We start from the raw sequence: 18,559 nt of genomic DNA, 5'->3' as shown, positions 1-18,559 counted from the left end.
ATATCTGTAAACTGACCTTAGACTTACTCAATTAAACCTTAAAATATTTAGAGTAAAACTAAGTCAGTAGCGTAACCCTGGCGGGGGAGTCTGCTAAGTAATATTAGGTCAACTATCATGGGGGAGCTCAACACTGAGTTCTTCGCTGAATAGTTTTGCCAACATCAAAATGGGGGAGTTTGTTGAAACACCTTTCCACATGATTTTGATTTGACAAAATTATTTAAGTAAAATTAAATATATTCTAAACACACTAAGTTTAAATGCTTTGATTTATTACACTAATGTGTTTGTTCAATGTTGAGTTAAATTGTTTATAAGACATAAAGACTAAAAGGCTTAAAGCCCAATACGGAAGTCAAAGCCCAAGTCAAACAAATCAAGACCACTCGGCCCGCGTATGCAAAACGCTGTCGTTATGTACAAAATGCAGCTCAGCGGAAGAAGGATCGAGAAGACCTTCGTTGAACAACTTCGGAATGAAGCTGCTGAGTTGTATCGACAAAGAGTACAAGACAGCAGTTGAGCAAGAACAACTTCCAGACAAAGTATTTCTACTTTGGGTAAAGTTCAGAAGACACAGAAAGCTGTCTAGTTGACCTTACCATAAATGGAGAGACATTCTGCCGGACTGACTAAAAGCTGCTCAGCACTGACCGAAGACAGAAGATACTTGAATCTGATTGGCCGAGAGCACTGAGCAGGACTGAGTGACAACGACAGGAAGCCGTTTCCCTCCAATGGTTATTTCAAAATTCGAAATGACTGATGCCTCAGACGTCTCTATAAATAGGGCCTTTCAGTTGTTTCATTCAACACAGAACTTTATCAAGCCATTACGCTGACCAAAATTCTACTCAAAGTTCTGTGAGAAAAAGCAAAGCAAATACTTACACCAAATTCTATATCTTTTGTGTAAAAGTCTAGAGTGATTATTCAATCATCTAAGGTGTCTTAGCAATTGTTGTTTAGGACAAATCTTTAACATTTCTAGAGATTAGAAAGGAGAGGTTGAGTACTCGGTTATAGTACTCAGCGAGAGATTAGGAGTGAGTAGAGGTATAGAGGAAGGTACTCTTGTTATACTCAGCTTCTAAGTTGTAAAAGGTTTGATGCTCTACCGTTAAAGAGCTCAGTAGAGAATTTGAAAGCTCGGAACATGTTCCGAGGATAGGACGTAGGCTTAGAGGCCGAACCTGGATAAATCTGCTGAGTAACATCTTTCTAACCTTAAACTCTTTAATATATATATTGCTTGCTTAAACAAAACTGACCAAGTAAAGAGGTCACGCTGAGTTGTGTGTGTTGAGTATCTGAGTTCAGGAATAGACTCAAGTGCTATCTCCTGACTCAAAGAAAGAAACTGACTTAGTCACCAGTTGACTAAGCTAGTGTCTTAATTTACTCAGCGCGCTGTGTAATCCTTTTTCAAAGAAAAAGAAGTCAGCCTTAACGTACTAAAATTTTAAATAGTTCATATCCCCCCCCTTGGAACTAACTTGTTACGTTATAAGGGACCAACAAATCTCTATTCCCAGAATTTTCCGAGCTGCACCCAAATCCTTCATCTCGAACTCTACACTGAGAAGACCCTTCAACTTCTAAATGTCGTGCTTCTTCCTTGTAGCTATCAACATATCATCTACATACTGTTGGTCCCGTGTAATGTGAGAATTAGTTCCAAGGGGGGTTAAGGAACTATTTAAAGATTTTCTCCTTTGAGGCTGACTTTCTTTTTATACTTAAGATTTTTCACTTAAGTTGTTTAGCACAGTGATGCTGAGTAAGGTCAGAGGCAACTTTAGTTAATCTAAGACTAAGGCTGCTTCTAACGTTGAGTTAGGAAATAGAGCTAGAGTCTATTCCTGAACTCAGTACTAAAAAACACACAACTCAATATATATCAGTTTTAACGTTTTACTAGGCACAGTACAAAGCAAGCAGATAAGGAGTTAAGAGTTAGAAAATGTTACTCAGTAGATTTATCATGGTTTGGCCTCCTGCCTACATCCAGTCCACGGACTCTTTCCAAGCTTTAATCCACTACTGAGCTCTTTCAGGTAGAGCACTAACATCTTACAATAGTCAGCGAGTATACAGAGTACCTTCCTCTATATCCTATACTCAATACTATTCTACCACTGAGTGCTATAACCGAGCAACTCAGTATCTCCTTACAATCTTTGGAATTGATAAAGATGGTGTTCTAAATACACAAAACACTTTAGATGATTTACAATCTAGTCTTTTACACAAAATAAGAATGAGTGTAAGATTTCTTTGCTTTGCTTTGGCACAGAACTTCAGATAGCAATTTGGTGAGCGTTTCGACTTAATGAAGATCTGCCAAGAATGAAGCAAATGAGAGGCCTATTTATAGTGACATATGAACCTCCGGTGATTTTGAATTTCGAAATAACCATTGGAGGGAAATGGCTTCACTGTCGCTTTCGCTCCTTAGTGCTCAGTGTCTTCGGACAATAAGAACGTCGCATCTTCTGTGTTGACCAGGGATCAGGTGCTTTCGGTCAGTAAGCATTAGATTGTCTCTCCATTTATGGTGAAGTCTTCTCGACAGCTTTCTGGGGCGTCTGACCTTTTCCCAAAATGGATTGGCTTTGTCTCCAAGTTGTTGAGGTCAAGTTCTGCCTTGTTTTCTATCTATTCGACTTAACAGCTTCATCATGAAGCAATTAGCAAGGCTTCTGGATCCTTCTTCTTATTGAGCTAAGTTGATCCATAAGCTTTGATCTGTTGACTTGGGCTTTGACACTTTCTCATGGGCTTTGGGCCTTGGTCTTAATGTCTCTTAATACTTGTGAATTAAATACTCAACATTTGAACTAACACATTAGTAACAATTAAATCAAAGCATTTAAATTTAATGTGTTGGAATATTTTATCAATGGGATTTAATAATTTTATCAAATCAAAATCATTGTGGAAATTGTGTTTCAACACATACAACACCAGAAAGATAAAAGACTCATCTTCAAGTTTATTGTAATAGACACAACAATCTTATGGGCTCCTGGTGTAGCTCAGCTGCATAGCCTACCATATCCTCAAAATCATACCTCTTAGGTGGCCCAACTCCAACCCACCTTGGTCGATCTTGAGCTAAGCTACGGTGTGTAGCTTCAGATGGTTGAGAATCTGATGGTGTAGATTCTGGTAGCTCAATTTCTACTTCTAACTCTTGTTCCTTCAAAACACTCTCACCCTATATGACCTGAAGCTCCACCTGTTTATCAATGCTATCAGTTTCTGTTGCATTTGTAGGCTTCACAATGGGTCTAATACGATGTTGAGTTCAAACCCGATAATTGACATTAACCCGAAATTGACATGACCTAAACCCGATAATTGACACCTCTACAATTAATCACTCAGTTGCAAAAAAAGTAAGCTGCATGCGAAATATGCATTGCACATGCCTTGAAAAAGTAAAATGACCAAGGTTGGGGTACAAGGTTCTAATATCAGATTTTAGAGTTGAACAAATAAAAACTTTCTTTGAGAGAGATATCGAGACACTTTGGAAGTTCAAGGTCAATCAAGCTTTTTGAAAAAGTTTAGAGGGCAAAGGATATATTAAGCCTAATTTTTCTGGACCGAACTGAGAGAAAAAAATGTTTAATCATTTTTCTTTTCTATATAAAATTAGTTAATTAATTTAAAACCTTAAAACTAAAAGTAGTACATATTGTATTTCGGTTTGGTTTTGATACCTAAACTTCGATTTAGTCTAAATTGGACTTGTTTGCCGTAAATATAATCTAATTATATAATTATCTAAATAAATCAATTAATTCAACTTAATAATCCTTTATATATATTTCGGCCCATACATGTCACCCCTCTCAAAATTACTATTCCGTCCTTCGGTCTTAATTCTATGTGTGATTTAGGGATTATAACATGTATTATACATGCGGGTACCCGACACTACCTGATCCTAATGGGACTACTTGTATCCTGCGCAGACTGTTTTATTAGAATTGTCACATTCTCCTAGAGCGATAAGAAGTCAGTTGATTTTGACGGTTACCTTTTCGTATTATGTCCAATATAATTCGATCATTCATCAGCTATATCCTTATACGAAACTTGTAACTATGGAATATGTCAAGTTACATATAGCGAGGCGTCTGTTTTACTTGTCCAGGTAGAATTAACTCTGATAAATGAGAGATATATCCAAAGGGTCACCTGTGGTGAATCGACTGAAATCCTTGCAAGATGATAGAGTTAAGAGTAGAAATGGAGATTTCACGTAACTTATCTTTCAGAGTTAATTCCACCTGGACAAGTATAACAAACTCTTATATGTAACTTGACACGTTCTATGGTTATAAGAATTGTCTAAAGGATATAATTAATGAATGATCGAATTGTACTGGACCTAATGCGGAAAGGTAAACATTAGTATTCAAGCTGGCTTCTTATTGCACTGGGGAATGTCTAAGGTTCTGCAAGTAACAGCTCGCAAAGTCATTCCGTTATATATAAGTTGAAATTAATTAGGATGAATTGATTCCAATAAATATATACGGTTAGTAGCAATAAGAACCTAATGGGTCACACATGAGACTTGGAACTTTTAAACATTATCTAATTAGTAATTCTATTCTGAAATTCATGATTACATATAGTGTTCTATTAATATTGACTGAAATTTGTAAAACTTTTAAATGTTAAAAATCAAATTGACTCAACTTGTAGATATTAGGATTAAAATCACACCATTTCGGACTATAGGAGTAATTTTTTTTTTTTGAAGTCGAGTAAAATTTCGCTTGAATGTTAATGTTAGGGAATTTTTGTGATAAATTATTATAACTAATTAAGATTTACTTGAAGTTGGAATTTTTTGAAAGTTATAACAAGTTGTTTTTATGGGGAGTAACTTTTTTTTGAATGCGATGTATATGTGTCTATATATAAAAATTGGAAGGTTCAATAATGTCTCAAAAAAATATGTTTTATAATGGTATAATGGAAGAATAATCACCACGTATATGAAAGCTATCACATTAATGGATTGTGATTTTATTGAAAATATAAAACTCCTTGAAAGTTGAAACAATTAATTCATAACAACATTAGGTATATATTGAAAATACAAAACACATTGGAAAAAACATTCTTTCTAAATTTATATCCGAATTATTTCCATTTATTTTTGTTGTTGTAATATATATTGTCATCTCCTCAGTAGTATATTTAATTTCTTTCTAAACCGATTGATAGGAGATTATGAATCCTCCTAAAATTTTAGGTGATCCATATTATGAAATAGTACCACGGCATACTTCTACCAATATTAACATAGGTAGTGGCTCTAATTCTTGGTTTATCATTCACATTTTCATAACATTTTCACGCTCTCCATTGTCTAGTTCAGAACCAGAGTCCACAAATTGGTTGGGTTCATAAGAGACTTAGGTGGTGGAGAGTGACGGATGAAGACTCTTCAGTTTGCGTCCTATGATCAACCTTATACAGCCACTTCTAGAAACTTGGCGGCCAACTGTTTGGACACTCAGCAACAGTATGGAGGACTCCGCATATTGGAATGATATTGTATATTTTCCATTACATATGTTGATGATAAATGATTGTAGTGAAGCAACATCAATTATTGAAGAAATGTTTCATGAGGCTCATCTCCATCCATCTGCCTTTTTTATTCTGATGAAATTGTTGATTACGGCAAGGAAATGTGGAACTTTGCCAACCATAATTTCAATATAAGAGTGAATATCAATGTTTTTGTATATGATCTTCCTATAGATCACGACTCTGATATTGATAGTGAAGATGATATGATGATTAATTTTGTGGCAGCAAGCCAAGAGTCGATTGAGAGCTTAGAGAAGGTTTTGATTAGAGATGATCAAATTGTATGTACAATTTGTTTCGATAATTTTGAAGTTGGTTTGGAATGTATAAAATTACCGCGTGCGCACACATATCATGATGAATGTATTGTTGAGTGGCTACAAATTAGTAGAGTTTGTCCCATATGTAGATTTGAGATAGATTTTTTTTTTGCTTTGTAGTATTGATAATTATCTTATAAATATGAAATTATTTAGCTAACGACTTACTTTTACATATATTAATGCTATGTTTTTTTTATTTATTTTTATTAATTATTTACTATCTCTTTTGCCTTGTTCCACTCGATTCTAAAACAATAGAGTACTACTACTTTTATTTTCAATTCACCTTAATTTATTAAAATCACTAATTTGGTCATTGAACTGAGCATAAATCATCAACTGAGTCATCATTTTAAACAAATATTACTAATTGAATCCTCATAATTAATTGAGCCAATTAAATAATATCTTAAATTATTACAAATTCCAATTAATAAAAATAAATAAAGAAAAACTATATTTATGAAAAAAGTAATTATGATATTTCAAGTCACGAAAAATTTGATTCTATCCATTCCATCCCTATTTTTCTGTCCATTTAATATACTCCATTCCAATATATATACACATAGTTATTTTTATTTTTACTTTTACTATACTTCTCTACCAACAGAATAATTATTCCTTAAAATATCACTTGGAGATGACTAGTTGCGAATACGGTGTGCAACATAACGAAAAAGATACAAGATTCCTAACTTTTAAACATGAAGATGACGAAGCTGAGAGAAAACTACAGGTAGAAGGGGCAAATGGTGAAAATTAAGAACAAGTAAATATCGAAGGTGACATCAATTAAGAATGGCTCGAACCTGATATTGCACAATGGAATAGCCTGCTTCAATTTATGGATATCGATAAAGAACTAGAAGATATACAATCAACAGACTTTGAAGGGAAGGAATTCGTAAGTATGGAACAAGCAGAGTTTTTCTATTTTTAAATGCATAGATAATGAGGTTTAGTGTTAGAAAAAATTTAAAAAGAGAAGACAAAGATGGTGTTTTATTCATTAGAAGTTGGGTGTGTTCATGTGAAGGCTTTACAGAGAAAAAATATTGTAATATAGAAAATAGGAGTCGTGACGCTCGTGGGGTAACAAGAACAGGTTGTCAAGCAGGGTTTAGAATTAATTTAAATAGGAAAAATAAAAACTGGATTGTTAAGTGTTTCAATAACCACCATAACCATAAGCTTGTCATTTCCCGTGAAAATCCATTTTTGAGATCTAACAGAAAATTCAAGGAATACAATAGAGAAAATAATGTCAATGAAGAGAGCCGTAATTAAGACATCACAAATTTGGAATTACATGGTAGAAGTTCATGATGGTTGGGAAAATGTAGGATGTCTCAAAGATGACTTGTATAAGGGGATTGCAAAAAAAGTATTGAGCTTGGGATGATTGTGACACATCCACAACAATAGGTTTTCTTGAATCTAAAAAAGGGCCAAATGATAAGTTTTTCTACAAGTATGCATTAGACGATGAAAATAGATTGTCAAATTTATGCTGGTCTGACGGTAGTTCCCAAGTTGATTACCAACTGTTTGGTGATTGTTTGGCTTTTGATGCTACTTACAAAACTAATAGGTACAAATTTTAATAACTTTTATGATCATTTCTACATTTACATTTTTATGATTATGATTATGACTATTATTTTCAATATAACTTTCAGGTACGAAAAGCCATTAGTTATACTACTTGGATCAAATAATCATGACAAAACATGTGTATTTGGAGTTGCACTCCTTGAGAATGAGACTTCAGAAACATATGTTTGGGTATTGGAAACATTTTTAGAGTGTATGCATGGTAAGATGCCCGAAACAGTGTTGGCAGATGGTTGCAGATCAATGAACAAAGCACTAGATGCTATCATGCCTGGAACTCCACATCGTACTTGCTCGTGGCACATATTGAAGAATTCAGTGCATCATATTCACAAACCGGGATTCAATACAGATTTCAGAAAACTTGTTTTCAGGTAATAGATCATAGTTTATTTGCTACTCTTTCCGTCTCACAAATATAAGCACAAAATTCTTTTTTTTTACGTTCCATAAAGTAGACACATAACTAAATCTAGTTTTGTAAGTATGAAATTTCATTTGAAAACGTTTAAGAACATTAGGCTCAAATTTAAAATTTTCATTAAAAATCATTATGTACAAATTTTGTAGCTCCACATTAAACTTTTGCGTCCAAATTATTTGGAGTGTTTGAGATTTTCGTAAATTAAATTTTGGGTTAATGATAGGACTACGTATGGTACATATAGCTTTTAATGGAGTAGAATTGTTTTTACAAATAAATTTTAGGTTGAGATTAACAATGTATTAATCATTGCAGAAGTAAAACCGTAATTTCAAGTTCCAACCAACATAATTGAATTACTAATTCATGCGCACTCTTCAAGTAATTAATGTTTTATTTTTGTAATCTAAAAATTGGAATATGTGCATTACATAATTCCTAAAATCCATTGCACTGTCCCAAAATAATAACTAATAAAGAGAAAAAAGTTGAGAATATTATCAATAAATAATATATATTCTTTATATAACTTAATACATTTATTTATTTATTTTTATGAAAATCAGATATTACGAAGAGGATGCATGGGAGGAAAATTGGAAGAATATGGTAAAAAAATACGGTTTAGCTGGTAATTTATGGATAGATGCACAACACGTCACAAGAAAGCAGTGGGCAGACATTTTTCTACGTGGTTATTTTTTTGGTGGTGCTAGAGCTATCGGTAGATGTGAGTCTATGAATGCTTTTTTTGAAAAGAGACTTGCAAAATAAAATACCGCTTTGGATGTTTCTACGACACTTTGACCATGCTTTGTCTATGTTACGTTATAATAAGATGAAAGAACACTTCAAAACTAATATGACTGAAGCATTACCGAACCAAACTTTGATGCCATGTGTGGAGGATGAAGTTTCTTCAATTTTCACTAGGGAAATTTATACAAGGATAAAAAATGAGATGCAACGTGCTGATAAGTATATTGTCGTGAAAGTCGAAGAAAAGTTTTCAGGTTTCACTGTTTGTTTAGTTAAAAAAATACATTGGTTGTTCTGAAATAAAACGCAATGTTATATTTTCCAAGGAAGGGGATCATGTGCAATGTGATTGCTATTCATTTGAGACAAAAGGAATCCCATGCAGACATATTTTTATTTCTATGAAGAATTTAGAGATAAGAACTTTGCCAATTTGTTTGATAAACCGTCATTGGCTAAAGGATGCGAAATATATTCAATCTACGAATCATGGTAATGAAAGAAAGTGCCCTCATCCAGAAGTTATTAAGAATTCAATGTACGAAGGGGTAACTGCACAAACTACTATCACGTCTTACCTTGCTTCAAGATCACAGCAACAATTTCAAAAAGCTATGAAAGTTATATCTGAGTTAAATGTGGACTTGGAAAAAATGCCTCCATACAAGGAGTATCAAACTCTTCAAAATGATGAAGGAATGTTTCCAAATAATATTTTAGACTCAAAGATTTGCAAAACAAAGGGCCAACCAACTGTGGCTAGCACGTCCAAATCAAACCCCGATGATGATAAAAAAAAAAGAGAAAACGAAAAACTCAACACCATTGTAGAATTTGTGGTCAAACTGCACATTATTCAAGGAATTGTCCGACCAAGCAAAAATAATATCCAAAGAAAAAGGAGGCTTGATGCGAACCCACGAGGAACAGTGCCTCGAAAACCTGACAACTAGATTTGATCCCTATGAAAGCTAACGAATCAGGGTCGGACAGAAAAGAACTCTTACAAAATTAGGTTGTAAAGACCCAATCCCAGTCTCCAACAATTAATGATTTAATCCCGAACTGTTCAAAGTAGTGTCCCAAAGAACACAAGAGAAACCACTCACAAACTCTTAAGAGTAATATATTTATTAAAATAAAACTTGTTACAAACTTTAGAAAATTGGAAATATTTAAAGACTAAAACTAAATCATGTTGGACATACTTTGCCCTTACATAACTAAAGTAAACATAATAAATATAAGGGCAAAAATGTAACTAAGCAAGTCAAAATTATTACTTAGAAAGTCAAAGTAAAAGTCATCCTCATAATTCTTCATGTAGTCCATACCAAAGAAAAATTGTGCAATTCTTGAAATTGCAAATAATTTCCCACCATCCAAAACTTATTATCCAACTTAATTAGATCTCCTTAAAATCCAAATTCAATTCCCTCAAAATCCAAATTCAAAATGAATTAACTTTAATTGATCCGTTTTCAATTTGATAGTCGTGTAACTCGAAAGGGATTAAATGATTTCATTTTGAACTTCGCACGCTTCATAGAATTATCGAATAAATGACTAAAATTCGATAATATAATCTCATTCTTGGCATGGATCTGATTCTCATCAAGGCTACCCAAGGAAAAGGTTATCAAAAGAAGCGAAATGATGGGTAGAATAGTTATCTTTTAAATTGTTTTTTTTTATTTTGTATGTTTTAAACATTTGTTGTATTTCTTTAAATTTTAACTATTGAATATTGATCATTTAATATCTATGTTGTACAATAATATCTGAAATTAACCCAATTTATCAGTATTATGAGTAAAATTGTTCTTCGCTGCCAATATTAGGATAAATTTACACTATTTTAAACATTATGTGTAAAATTACCCCTGCTTGTAAACGTTAAAGGTATTTTTACACCTTATCCCTTTAAATAATGTGTAATTCTTCAAGTTACTATTGAGAGAGTTCCCTTTTGTTAAGCGCATCGATCCAGGAGTGGAGGAGCGAATTAGGATTCAGACTATGCCTAACTAGAGGAATAAAATCCCAAAAATAAAAATATTAAAAAGTATTGTATTTGATTGGTGAAAATAAGTAATACATCGAAAAATGATACTAAAAAATAAGTATAACTAAGTAATTAAATCATTGGATCAAAGAATATAGCCAAAGTATTTCGAATAAAACAATACTATTAACTACTAAGTATAGGATTGGGAATATAACCAATGTATTGGAAATGATGTAACTCAACTATCTTTATGGTAACTAGAAAGAAAAAAGAATGTATTGGAAATAATGAAAGATCGTTATAACTTTTGACTATGTATATAATTAACTAATTAGTTATACTTCTTGCCCCTAATCTCCTCATCCCGTATAGCCCCTTCCTATAGCCTATCTACTGATTATTTCGAAGTTTTGTATAAGATCCAATTTGTTTTTCAAAGTATTAGAGGTAATATTCTCATTCATTTTTTTCTTTTACGACACTTAATGATTTTTTTCCACAGAACTCATAATCTTGATTTTTCTTTTATTATAGAAATACGTAATGGAATCGGAAAAAGAATGGAAGATGCGACTTGAATGACTTGAATGTGAGGTAAAAGAATTAAGAAATGAAGTCTACACTTTGAAGCTTGAGGTGCAAAAAATGGAGAAAATTTTATATAGATATGGTGAAGGAAAAGAATTAAATGAGTTAATTTGTGAAAAAACAACACCAACACTAGTTTCACAAAAAACGTGTAATTATGGTAGAAGATGTTGTGCTTTTTAAACATTTTAAACTCAAAAATATTTGAAGGTCCAAAGAGAGAGAGATATTAGAATTCATTTTCTCAAACTCTGATCAAAGATAAGTTTTTTTTTTAAGAATATAGTTTTCTATTATTTTTTGTCCTCATTTTTTTAATTAATGATTTTTTAAAATATAGTGATATTTTGGTTGAAAGTGATGTTTCTTTTCTATGGAGGTCCCACTTTCGCTATCTTGGACCTAGAAAGGAGTTGGAGACTAAGGTAATGTGTTCAATTTAATATATGCATACATCAACAATTTAAGTTTGCTTATTTTAATTTTTTTTTTGGAAAAAACAGATTATTTTCATGGTGTCCTTATTCTTGACTGACAATGAGAGATCAAAAGAAATTAAGAATTGTAAAATAAACTGGTAGAATTTTGGTAAGTTTTTTTAGTAGTTCTTTTATAAGTTTTATGTAATATATTTCATGTGTACTGAGTTTTTTTTGTTGTTGTTGAAAATAGAAGCACAATTTTGGTGACTCTTTCTCCCATTTACCGTTACATCAAATATGGACAAAAATGAATTACCACGAAAGATTCACGGGCTCCCTTGACCGTTGCAATGAAGTATAGTTTCAATGATTTAAGTTGAATATTTCAAAAAAATATATATTTATTACTTAATTTCTATCGTTGATTATACGTGTAGATTTATATTCCAATTTTGATTCAAAAACATTACATTCTTGCGCGGGTGTCAATGAAAGATAAAAAAGTGGAAGTTTGGGACTCCCTTGCTAACGAAAATACCCCGATATTGCAATCATCTAAGGATGTCGAAATTGTGAGTTTTTTTTGTATTAATTAATTTGATGCATATTTAATTTTATCTTTATTTATGTTGAAACTTGGTATATCTCTAAAATTTGAGTAAAATGTAGTTACGCAATTTAAATTTGGGCCTGGAGAACCAAATCAAAAGGAGACCTGGTAATTTCAATTTTGCTAGTTTTGCCATTGTTCGTGGGAGAAATGTTCCAAAACAACTAATGCGAAACCACGAGGAACAGTGCCTCGAAAACCCGACAACTAGATTTGATCCCTATGAAAGCTAACGAATCAGGGTCGGATAGAAAAGAACCCTTACAAAACTATGTTGTAAAGACTCAATCCCAGTCTCCAACAATTAAGGATTTAATCCCGAACTGTTCAAAGTAGTGCCCCCAAAGAACACAAGAGAAACCACTCACAAACTCTTAAGAGTAATATTTTTATTAATATCAAACTTGTTACAAACTTTAGAAAATTGGAAATATTTAAAGACTAAAACTAAATCATATTGGACATACTTTGCCCTTACATAACTAAAGTAAACATAATAAATATAAGGGCAAAAATGTAACTAAGCAAGTCAAAATTATTACCTAGAAAGTCAAAGTAAAAGTCATCCTCATAATTCTTCATGTAGTCCCATACCAAAATTTTTTTTTGCAATTCTTGAAATTGCAAATAATTTCCCACCATTCAAAACTTATTATCCAACTTAATTAGATCTCCTTAAAATCCAAATTCAATTCCCTCAAAATCCAAATTCAAAATGAATTAACTTTAATTGATCCGTTTTCAATTTGATATTCGTGTAACTCGAAAGGGATTAAATGATTTCATTTTGAACTTCGAATGCTTCATAGGATTATCGAATAAAGGACTAAAATTCGATAATATAATCTCATTCTTGGCATGGATCTGATTCTCATCAACAACAAAACTTCTATGACTGTGGAGTCTTCATCATATTATTTATGTTTAATGATTGTAAGCTCGATTCAAGATTTTTCGTGGTTAGTAGTTTTATTCATAAGATTTTTTTTATTGTTTTTCACTGATTATATTTTATTCATTATTTTAATTTTTTTATTATTGTAGTACGACTCTAATGAAGAAAGGCGTCGCATAGCTTCGTGGATTGCATGTTCAAATTTCAACAAGATGAGAGAACAATTGTTAAGAAATGTACAAGCTTCATTTTAGTAACATGAAAGTAAGAAGATATGTTTCAGTTTTGTAAGAGGTAATCTCTAACAAATTCAGAGAAAAGAATATATTTTAAATTATCTCTGTAAAATTTTCAATTAGTTCCTTAAAGTTTGTTACTTTTTTTTTGTCCAAGAATTTGCCTATGTACATTTTTGCAAGTTTGTTTTGTTTATGCTCATTAACTTTCAATTTGAACTACAAGAAAAATGAGATTAATTAACAGAAAATACCTTTACTAAAAATCCAATTCCACTCATTAAAAGTTTTTAAGAAGTGGAATATTTCATTTGAGAAACACATTCTTATTAAAAGTATTAATAAGAGGAATAATTCCGCTCACTATTAACTTACAATGAGTGGACGTTTGTTTACCCTGCTAAAAACTATATATAATGATAAAAAAAATTACGCTCATTAAAAATATGGTTAAAGTGCAAAAATACCTCTAACGTTTCGGGTTAGAAGCAATTTTAACCTTAACATCCAAAATGGTGCAATTTTACCATTAACATTGGAAGCCAAGAGCAATTTTACCCCTAACGTTGATAAACTAGGTCGATTTCAGGCACTATTATAAAACACACATATTTTTTTATGAAAGTAAGAAGATATGTTTCAGTTTTGTAAGAGGCAATCTCTAACAAATTCAGAGAAAAGAACATATTTTAAATTATCTCTGCAAAATTTTCAATTAGTTCCTTAAAGTTGGTTACTTTTTTTTTGTCCAAGAATTTGCCTGTGTACATTTTTGCAAGTTTGTTTTGTTTATGCTCATTAACTTTCAATTTGAACTACAAGAAAAATGAGATTAATTAACAGAAAATACCTTTACTAAAAATCCAATTCCACTCATTAAAAGTTTTTAAGAAGTGGAATATTTCCTTTGAGAAACACATTCTTATTAAAAGTATTAATAAGAGGAATAATTCCGCTCACTATTAACTTACAATGAGTGGACGTTTGTTTACCCTGCTAAAAACTATATATAATGATAAAAAAATTACGCTCATTAAAAACAGGGTTAAAGTGTAAAAATACCTCTAACGCTTCGGGTCAGGAGCAATTTTAACCTTAACATTCAAAATGGTGCAATTTTACCATTAACATTGGAAGCCAAGAGCAATTTTACCCCTAACGTTGATAAACTGGGTCGATTTCAGGCACTATTATAAAACACATATATTTTTATTCTTTATTCTGCACCAATTGCATAACAATTCGTTCGGATTTCACGTTGAGGGTATTTTTTGCACCTTAACCCTTAAAAATATTTATAACGGTTAAAAATATGCTCATTATTAGTATTTACAATGATTAAAAGATATTTCTAATGATTAAAAAACCTCTTGTTAAAGATTAAAAACCTTTTATTTAAAAAATTTATAATGATTTGGATTATAGTGAGATACTCTAAATTCAACTTTCAAATAGATTAAAGTATCTTATATAATTCCAAAGAACGGTTAAAAATGAGTAGTAAGTTACATTACATTAGGTAAGAAGCATGACTCAAAAGCTAGATTAGAGATCCCTTAAAATGTATGAAGACACAACTTGAGTAACAGTCAAGCTAAATTAACCAAATTTACAATACACTGAATAGCTAAATTAATCGAAAAACACTTATGGAACTTCACACCGTAATACCAAAATATCAAAACCTATGTAAAATAGAAAGAGAATTTAAAAGGAAAAATGTATCATTAATCCTACTTTTACAGGTTTTATGTGATCAATCATGCTTTGTGAAAAATGCATAGTAAAACTCAATTGTGATTCTTGACATGGTAAGCCACTTATATTGATGCGATCTGTTATAATAATTTAAAACAAGTAGCTTCCTTTATTTCCCATTAGTTAACGGGCAATTCTGAATACACTTATATATAGTTTGTTGTTGGATGACCATATCAGTCCTATCTGTTCTTCACTTGTTTCCCCAATTGAGCTCCCTACACATCAGGCACTTAGAGAATTCTTCACTAACTTGGATATTGAAGGCATATATTATCCAACGAATTAGCTGCCTTTAGATACAAACGTTATAGTATTATCCTCTTATAAACTCATTTAGTCGTTTAAGTCCTCCACTTTGCTGCTCTACCACTACCCTAACAACATTGACCATGGAAATCATCCCAATTGTTTTGTGTCATCTGCAAGTTTACAAGCATAAATGTTTGGAGTTTCGACTAATTTTATTCCTGAAACATTATAGAAATTAACCTACAATCTCTGCAGCATCAAAGACACTGTCATCCCCTTTTGTTTTCAGGACATCTTCCACTGTAAAATTATACAGTCCCTTCTCCGGCATTCAAGATTTATTTTATAAAGAGATGGTACATTTCGTGAAACAATTATACATTAACGGCCTTAAACATAATTATGAACTGATCCTTCAGGACTAATGACCTTAAAACCAGCAGAGCTTAAGACACAATTATAAACTGATCCATTAGAAATATCAAAACAATGGCAGATGAGCATAATTAATTAACTTTTGTAAAAAAAAGTTTGATTTCTATTAGACTTAACAAAGTTCTTGACAGAAACAAAAATAGAACAAATACTATATGACTATCTCAATTGAAGGACAAGATTAGGACACAATTGAACCTTAATTGAACCTCAATTGAACCTTTACTCTACAAATAGAGACTCGAACACAAGTTAAAGTGAAGCTCAGACAAGATTAGGACACAATTGAACCTCAATTGAACATCTACCCTGTAAAATTTTACTAAAAAAAATAAGAGCAGTAATCACTTGTTCTTTACCAGAACTAATATATATTAACAAGAATGAACTGGGAACATTAGCTCTTCCCCCAAACCAAAGGGATGGAAAACATAATGTATATTAACAAAAAAAAAAAGAGAGCAGCAAGCACTCAACAAAGATATGCAATTGTAAAATTCAGCAGCTTTGCAGATTTATCTATCATAGTAGCTTTGCAGATGTCTTCTATATATTTATCAGAACACTTAGTTCATTCTGGAACTTGAGCGAACAAAACTACATAAAAAGAAAATATTTGAGTAAATCCAGTTCAATCCCCAATTAGATGCTTATATCTTACAAAAAGAATATTATTCGCTCCCTCTAAGATGTTAGCATAAAAACACAAAGCACTATAAATTTCCTTAGCCAACTTAACTAATACTATAATTCTTTTACAATATTCTTCTGAACAACTATATAAGATAGGTATAACATTGCATCTTATAATTTACATGTAGTCAAAGATATGCCATACCAACTATATAAACTATAGAAAATACTTAATGGGCTTCCAACCATGGTGATAAATTTATAATCCAACTAATAATACCAACAGAAAATACTAAATAGGCTTCCAGCCATAATGATAAATTGATAATACTGTTTGTAACAACATTGATAACAATTCAATAAAAGATGGATTTTGTATCTTCACCTCATCCGTCACAAAGCCTATCTTTTTCTCTTTTCAAACTAATTAGATTTCCTCAAATATCATCCTCAAAACTCCACATAAAATCAAACTAATTTCAGAAAAAGGGAGCAAAAACTAGGAATCTGTTATAAAACAGACAACAGACAAACCTTTCAATCTCACCACACCACAATAGACAAGTTTATGCATAAATATCATTAAGCCCTCCAGTTCTAAGAGAATGCAATCAACTAAAAGATAACCTAAAATTAAATCTAATAATACCAAATTAAATTTCCAACAATCTAAACTAGGTTTTTCATTTCAATTGAAAAACAATAAGAAATGGAACAGGCCTAAATAACGCAGAACAACAGATTGAAGAAGGTTGAAGCTGCAGCAGAAGCACAGTTGCTGCGTCTAAGCTTGTGGTTAGCGAAATGGCTCGTAAATGAGAGAGAAAATGATATATAAAAGAGAATATAGAGCCAACTTGGACCAGTAAAAGAGACAAGCCAAAAATGAATCGATAAAACTTCAGCTAGCCATGTCACTGCGTTGGATGAGACGATTAGCTACATGGATCGTCAAATTTGATAGAAAAGGGGTTTGCCGAATGGTGTTGGAGATGCTCTAACAGATCTGCATGCTTATCCTAGATAATTTGTTAGAGTTGCGTTTTCCACCTCCATTACTGGATAACTCTCGTTTCTCTGTTTTGGTTGATGTTCATGAAGGAAGGACACGATTTTTATTTAAATCGAGAAAAGAGGAAGGAAATGGTTTTGTTTCTTTTCGCTGTTTTATTTTAAAATCCAAAACATAATAACTTTTAAAAAAACAATAACGGGTGTGTTAACTTCCATATCAGCAGGTAATTATTTTTGTTATCTGAAAAGTAAAATATAATATTAAATAATTAATTCAATTCTACACCATTAGATCTAAATCTAATGGTTATTATTAAAGTAACCATACATGGTGATTAATTATTATCACCCTTTAAAGTGAACCTCTATATATATATATATATATACCATTTTTGTTTTTCTTTCAATTTATAATATCAATTTTATTTACAATAATAATAACAAAAATTATAAGTAAAGACACCATTAATTTTATTTTAATATGCTAGTTTCTTTACACTATTTTTTTTATATTGGATAATATACTTTTAGAATAATTTAATATTTTTTTGAAACAAAATAGTTTAATATCTTTATATTTGTATTTTAATGGTTTTAAACAATAATGATTTACTAAATTATTTTTAATAAATTATACTCATTTTCATTCTAATCATTAAAAAATAAAATTTAATCTTCAAATTGAACAAAACATAATATAAATATATTTTCATTTCAAAATTCAAACAATAAACTAATTACAAAAATTCTTAAAATTATCATTTTTAAAAATTAAAAATTTGAACAGTAAAACTATTTGAATTTTTTTTATCATAAAAAGAGGGTAAATTCTAAAAAAAACTCATGTGGTTTTATGGATTAAAAAAAACACACATGTGGTTTGTTTTTATAAAAAAAAAAAAGAAGCGTGTTATACGCCGTTACCCGAAAAAACGGAAAATGACTTAACACCGTTAAAAT

The sequence above is a fragment of the Euphorbia lathyris genome, chromosome 7 (assembly GCF_963576675.1).
Source record: "Euphorbia lathyris chromosome 7, ddEupLath1.1, whole genome shotgun sequence".
NCBI lineage: Eukaryota > Viridiplantae > Streptophyta > Magnoliopsida > Malpighiales > Euphorbiaceae > Euphorbia > Euphorbia lathyris.
Note: the sequence above shows the minus strand (reverse complement) of the source record.